The following is a 7210-nucleotide window of genomic DNA, read 5'->3' as shown; positions in this document are numbered from 1 at the left end:
TACACATCAATTTCATAATAACGTAAAGACATATCATAACACATAATACACTTATTATAATGGCCATTATTACTTGGGGTCCCTTAGACTAAACAAGCTTATGCCCATGAGATTAGTGGGGTCCTACCAGCTAAATAGGCATATGCCCACAATCTTTTTGGGGTCTTGTTAGTCAAATAGGGCATAAGCCCAAGCCTACAACAAACACATGCATAACAAATTCATAACACATTCATAACATATCATAACATAACACATAAGATAACATAAACATAAACATATAGATTCTAGCCTATTTTCCTTACCAAAGTTACCGGGATATGATGGACTGAGTTGGGACTTTTGGAACACTCCTAAAACCATAATGAACAAGAGTGAGTCTAAAGAAGGAAAAGAGATGAAAAGGAATGGGAAGACTAAACCATTGAAAGTCACACTTACCAAACTTATGTGCTCAAGAACTTAGATTCCCTAACCAAAATCAAGATTAAGGTTAGAGATTGAGTAGAAGACTATGAGAAAGAAAATAACATAATACAGAAATGAACTAGAGTTTTGGTTACCTCAAAGATTTGCAAGATCAATCTAACCACAACCGAAATACTAACGAATCTCACTTCCCAAAGTGTTTGATAAGCTTATGATGTTTAAGCTTATAGTTTTCCCCCAAACCAGGTGTTTACACTCTCACACTCACTTAACACTAGCAGCTTCTGAACTTAGAGCAAATGGTGAATAATGGCTGGGTACTAGGTCCTATTTATAGAGTTTGGGAATGAAAATATCTTGATTTTACTTGAATAAAAATAATGGCTTTTTAGGTGAAAATCATTTGAATAATCGTTCAGCAGAGGCTGAAGACTCGTTCAAAAGATGCTGGACTGTTGAAGGAGTTTGAATGGCTGAAAGGAAATGAATTCAAAAACAATTGAACATATGCTGAAGGAGGCGATATATCGCCCCTTGTAGGCGATATATCGCCTGGGCCAGTATGCCTGAGGCGACCGTGCATCGTTTCGTGTTTTCCGTATCTACGTGCTGCGACATATCGCCCCCTATAGCTGCGATATATCGGCACACGCTGAATAATTAAACACGAAATTACACATTTTTAGCTAAGTTTGAATGGAGTAAACAGCCTTGACTAAGCCCTCAACGTATCCAAAGCTGCTGACTGACCCTATAACATTCAAACTTTACTCCTTATTTAATTTAATCCTAAAAAATACTTAATCCTTAATTACCATTCATAACATGTGCTTAAAATCCTATTGGTTGATGTCTAAACCTTATAATATAATAAATATAATCCTTAATATCAGTCACATTAATCAAACCTTAGGTTATACTTAATATTCTTAAACTATAGATTAAACTTAGAAAATCTATAAGTACTACTATGAGTGTCCAAATAATTCCCGGTCTGAACCAAAAATCCACAGTAACAAAGATAATGCTATAAATACTATCATACTATTATCTATCTTAGCTAAGTAAAGTTCTTGGACTCTACAATTCTCCCCTACTAAAAAGAATTTCGTCCTCGAAATTTACTTATCACATAACTCCGGATACCGGCCTTGCATGTCCTCCTCCAACTCCCACATTGCCTCGCATTCAGAACTATTGCTCCATAGGACTTTGACTATAGGAAGGCTCTTAGACCGTAACTACTTCATCCCTCTATCTAGGATGCTAACCGGTCGTTCCTCGTAACTTAAGTCTTTCTGGAGCGCTATCGTATCGTACTTGAGGACGTGAGATGGGTCTGACACATATTTGCGTAACATCGAGATGTGGAAGACGTTGTGACTATCGACTAGTGCTGGTGGTAGGGCTAGTCTATACGCAACTGTTCCCACTTCGTCCAATATCTAAAAGGACCTATGAGTCGGGGACTAAGCTTGCCTTTCTTTCCGAACCGCTTGACTCTTTTCATAGGAGATATCTTGATCTCCATCTTGGAATTCCACATCGCGTCGCTTGGTATCCGCATATCTTTTCTGACGGCTTTGAGCAGCCAGCATACGCTTGTCTAATAAGCGTTACTGCTTCTTGAGCTTGTCTAACAGCTTCGGGCCTTAGAAGCTGCCTTTCTTATACCTCGTCCTAGTGCAACGGTGATCGGTACCTTCGTCCATATAGCAACTCATAAGGTGCCATTCCGATCGTTGACTGGTAGTTGTTGTTGTACGAGAACTCGACCAGTGGTAAGTACTTGTTCCACGATCCTCCGAAATCAAGTACACATGCGCGTAGCATATCCTCTAAAATATGAATCATACGCTCGGACTGCCCATCTGTCTGAGGATGGAAAGTTGTACTAAGGCTTGACTTAGTACCCATATCTCGCTGTAAGTTTCTCCAAAATCTTGACGTAAATACTGATCCTCTATCTGACACAATCGTCTTGGGGATTCCATGCAATCGTACAATCTCTTGGGTGTAGATGTCTGCATATTGGTCTGCCGTGCATGAAGTTCTAACAGGCAGAAAATGAGCCGACTTGGTTAGTCTATCTATTACTATCCAAGCGGAATCATGCTGCTTGTTCGTCTTTGGTAGCCCCGTCACAAAATCCATGGCTATATCATCCCAGTTCCATTCTGGTACGCTAAGCGGTTGCAATAAACCTACAGGCCGCTGATGCTCCGCTTTCACTTGTTGGCATACCAGACATTTATATACATACTCCGCTATCTCCTTCTTCATCCCTAGCCACCAATAGACTGCCTTGATGTCATGAGTCACTTGGTAGACCCTGGATGAACTGAGTACGGGGTATTGTGCGCTTCTTCTAGAATCGTCCTCTTAATACTTCGACCATTTGGCACGCATACCCGATCCTTATATCTCAATATTCCTTGGCTAGATATTGAGAAATCTGTATTCTTGCCTTCTCTGACTGCTTCCATATGTGCCGCTAGTGAGTCATCACGTCTCTGACAATTTCGTATGTCCTCTAGCAGATTCCATTGGATAGACAAGTTAGCCAGCTTGCCTACAATCACTTCTATTCCGGCACTGATAAGCTCTTGCTGTAGCGGCTTTTCAATTCCGGATAAGGCTGCTAAATTCCCATAGCTTTTCCGGCTAAGTGCATCGGCAACTACGTTCGCCTTCCCTGGGTGGTATAGGATTTCGCAGTCGTAATCCTTTACTAACTCTAACCACCTGCGCTGCCTCATGTTGAGCTCCTTCTGCGTAAAGAAGTATTTTAAACTTTTGTGGTCCGTGTAAATCTCGCACCGTTCTCCGTAAAGATAATGGCGCCAGATTTTTAACGCAAAGACCACCGCTGCCAACTCCATATCGTGAGTTGGATAGCGTTGTTCATACTCCTTTAACTGACGGGAGGCGTAGGCTATCACCTTGTCATTTTGCATCAGTACGCATCCCAATCCTAACTTTGATGCATCACAGTAGACAACGAACTTGTCGTTGGGCGTTGGGACACTAAGTACTGGTGTTGAGCAAAGCTTATCCTTAAGCAACTGGAAGCTTTCCTCACACTTATCATTCCAGTTAAACTTTTGTTGCTTCTGGGTCAGGTTGGTGAGTGGAGTGGCTATCTTAGAAAAGCCCTCTACAAACTTCCTATAATAACCTGCTAGCCCTAAGAAGCTTCTTACCTCTGACGCGTTCTTTGGTCTAGGCTAATCCTTCACGGCCTCTACTTTTGATGGGTCTACTGCAACTCCGTCTTTCGATATGATGTGCTCGAGGAACGCCACTTGCGAAAGCCAAAATTCGCATTTCTTGAACTTGGCGTAGAGTTGATGCTCTTTCAATCGCGTCAAAATCAACCTTAAGTGTTCCTCGTGCTCTACTTCGTCCTTGGAGTAAATTAAAATGTCGTTGATGAACACAACGACGAATTTATCCAAGTAGTCTTTGAAGACCCTATTCATTAAGTCCATAAACGCGGCTGGCGCGTTAGTAAGACCAAAGGACATAACCAAGAACTCGTAATGTCCATAACGAGTCCTAAAGGCTGTCTTAGGAATATCTTCTCCCTTTACCTTGAGCTGATGATAACCGGACCGTAAATCAATCTTTGAAAATACAGCCGCGCCTCGGAGTTGATCAAACAAATCATCGATCCGAGGTAGCGGGTATTTGTCCTTAATCGTTACTTTGTTCAGCTCACGATAGTCTATGCACATCCGCATACTTCCATCCTTCTTCTTCACGAATAATACCAAAACTCCCCATGGTGAATGGCTTAGCCTAATGAAACCCAAGTCTAGGAGTTCTTGTAGCTGCGTCTTTAACTCCTTGAGTTCCGTAGGTGCCATCCGGTATGGTGCCTTAGAGATAGGCTCGGTGCCTGGTACTAATTCTATCATGAAGTCTATTTCTCGAGTTGGCAGCAATCCTGGCAAGTCATCGGGAAATACTTCTGGAAATCCTTGTATGACTCGAACATCTCCATCCTTAAGTGGCGTCTCCCTTTCCACGTTCGTGATGCTGGCTAAGAACGCTTGACATCCTTTCTCTATCCTTTGTTGAGCTTTGAGAGATGACACTAACGGGGTGCGTAATCCTGAAGCTTGTCCCATGAAGCATCGTCTCTGGCCGTCGGAAGTCTCGAACATCACCTTCTTGCGTTGATCGTTGCGCCATGCCGTGCTAGCCGATCCATGCCTAGTATTACGTCGAAGTCCTTGATCACTAGCTCTATCAGGTCTCCTTCTAGTTCTATGTCCTCAATCTTGATCGGTACGCCTCGTACTATTCGTGATGATAGAACTACTTTGCCCGAAGGCAACTCGGTTACAAACCTAGTTCTAAATCTTTCACTAGGTTTGTCTAGTTTTTCTATCATTCCTAATGAGATATACGAGTATATTGCTCCCAAATCAAGTGATACTAGAACATATACTATCGAGGATAGGATCTGACCTGTAAATCCTTGTTACTAGCATGGGTTCCTTCTTGGGTCAAGGCAAAGACTTTGGTCTGGAACCATTGTTTAATCCTTCTTCTCCTCACTAACATTAATCTGAGTCCTTTCTACTTCTATTGTCGTTTCTAGAATATTGGCATAGGTAGTGGTTCCCAGGTTTGCTAACTTAACCCCTAATTCCATCTTTGGTCTAAGTACTCTGACAAACTTGGTCAACCTCGTAAAGTCGGTTGGGACCAACTCTGGTGCACACTTGACTAATTTGTTGAACTGACGAGCATATTCTTTTACCAGTAGCGATGACTGCTGAGGTGTAATACTTCTTGTGGAACGGCTCCACAAATCTTGTCCATATCATGGTGGTGACATCGTTAGTCTGCTGAACTAAGTCCCACCATATTCTGGCATCCTTCCTGAGTAATGACGAGACGCAGGGTATGCGGTCCGTATTACTGAGGTTCATGTGCGTAAGAATTGGTTTCACATTCCTTAGCCACTCTTCTGCCTCAAAGGGGTCTATAGTCCCTTCGAAGTTTGGAGCGAGCTGCTTGCGGAACCTCTCATACACTGACTCCATATTCGGTACTGGATGTGGCGCGTAGTTCGTCACTGGCCATCCCCCATATGGACCAACTTATTGGGGTGCTAGGGCCATTTGTTGTAGCTGCGACTGCGGTTGTGGCGGAGGCTGAGGCTGAGTCTGCGCCTGTTGACGTTGTTGCTGCAAGAGTTCCTCGACTTGTTGTCGCCGTCTAGCGATTTCCGCGGTGTTGTTAGCTGACGATGTCGGCGCGTTGCGGCTAGTAGTAGCACGCACTCCTCTTCTGTGCACTGGAGGGCATCCTTGGTCGTTGGAGGCGTTTCCGTTGGTGCGTGCAGATCTTCGGAGCGACATCTTCACCAAAAGTTCTAACAGTCGAGAACTTGTTAGAACTTACCCTAATAGGCTCTAAGGCAAAAACTTATTCTAAAACAAACATATCTCGGACCTATTTATTATGACTTCTTATGAAAAATTATATAGGTCTTTATTCATTATTAGAGTGGGTTTCTATACTTAGAAAAACAAGTCATCTTTATTTTCTAAGTGTGTTTCTAATCATCCTATATGACTTAATTCTCAGGCTCGAAACTTATCTTTGTTCCAAAGTTAACCATATTGAGGGAGGGCTGGGATCAGTAAAATCGTTCCCACTACTAAGGCCCCCTAACTCTCAATAAGGAAACTTGGTTCATTGATTTGTATCCACCCTCACTGAACTTAGTCATTATTCATTTTATTTATTACTTATTATGATTGCGAAAATAAAATCAAACTCATGATGATAAAATAACATGAAATTAATTTGGAAAAAATAATTTTCACTTATTACAATCATAAAATAAAGAAATAAACAAAACAAACAATGAAAAACTAGCTATTCTAAAAATCGGGATCTTCTACATCCGATCCTTCATCTAGCATATCATCATCTATCTCCTTATAATCATCGTTGTCTTGAGCCTCAAAATTTCCTCGGGGAAGATTCAAGAAGATCCTATGTTGTTGCTCATTAGTGAATTGAAACTCTAAATCATAGGTGAACTTAAGTATGAGAGAATAATATCTTAGGGCAGCTTGTAAGTCATCATCATTATTTATATTCTCCCATATTTCTTCTAAAGTTAAAATTGCTGAAGGAAAATCTTTTAAAAGCCTAATTACTAGGACATATTGTTCTGCAGCTCTCATCATGATTTGCTTAGACTCTTGTAGGTGACCTATCTCTTTGTGGAACAAGATCAATCTTCGAGTGATCTTTTCTACGGTGTTCCTTGGCTCCCTTATTCTTTTTAAAGCCTTAATGGCTCGGATATCCTCATTGTTTAAAGCTCCGTTCATTCTTAACTGAAAACATAAACACTAATGTTGTTAGCTATACACATAGGCAAAGTAACTTGTAACTTAAACACTTACTTGGCGGTCAGATTCGGAGCTTCGAGCGTGTGTATCGAGGAGAACTTCATGCGAAGGAACCGTTTCTCTGATACCAACTGTAATGACCCACTAATCTAGACTCTTGGACCATTATCGAACTATACATACAAAGTCTTACTAAAACATACATTTGCGAAAATACCATAATTTATTATAAACTTGTAGAAACAAAGGTTACTTTCATAAGAAGTAGTAGGATATGGGTACCCATTGTCTTTAAAACAAAAATAACTTAAGGGAAAAGAGTTACATAGAAAATTCGGAAAATACATTTAAAACCATAAAAACATAAACAAGACTACATCCTCGAATCGAATAACGCT

The sequence above is a fragment of the Humulus lupulus genome, chromosome 3 (assembly GCF_963169125.1).
Source record: "Humulus lupulus chromosome 3, drHumLupu1.1, whole genome shotgun sequence".
Taxonomy (NCBI): domain Eukaryota; kingdom Viridiplantae; phylum Streptophyta; class Magnoliopsida; order Rosales; family Cannabaceae; genus Humulus; species Humulus lupulus.
Note: the sequence above shows the minus strand (reverse complement) of the source record.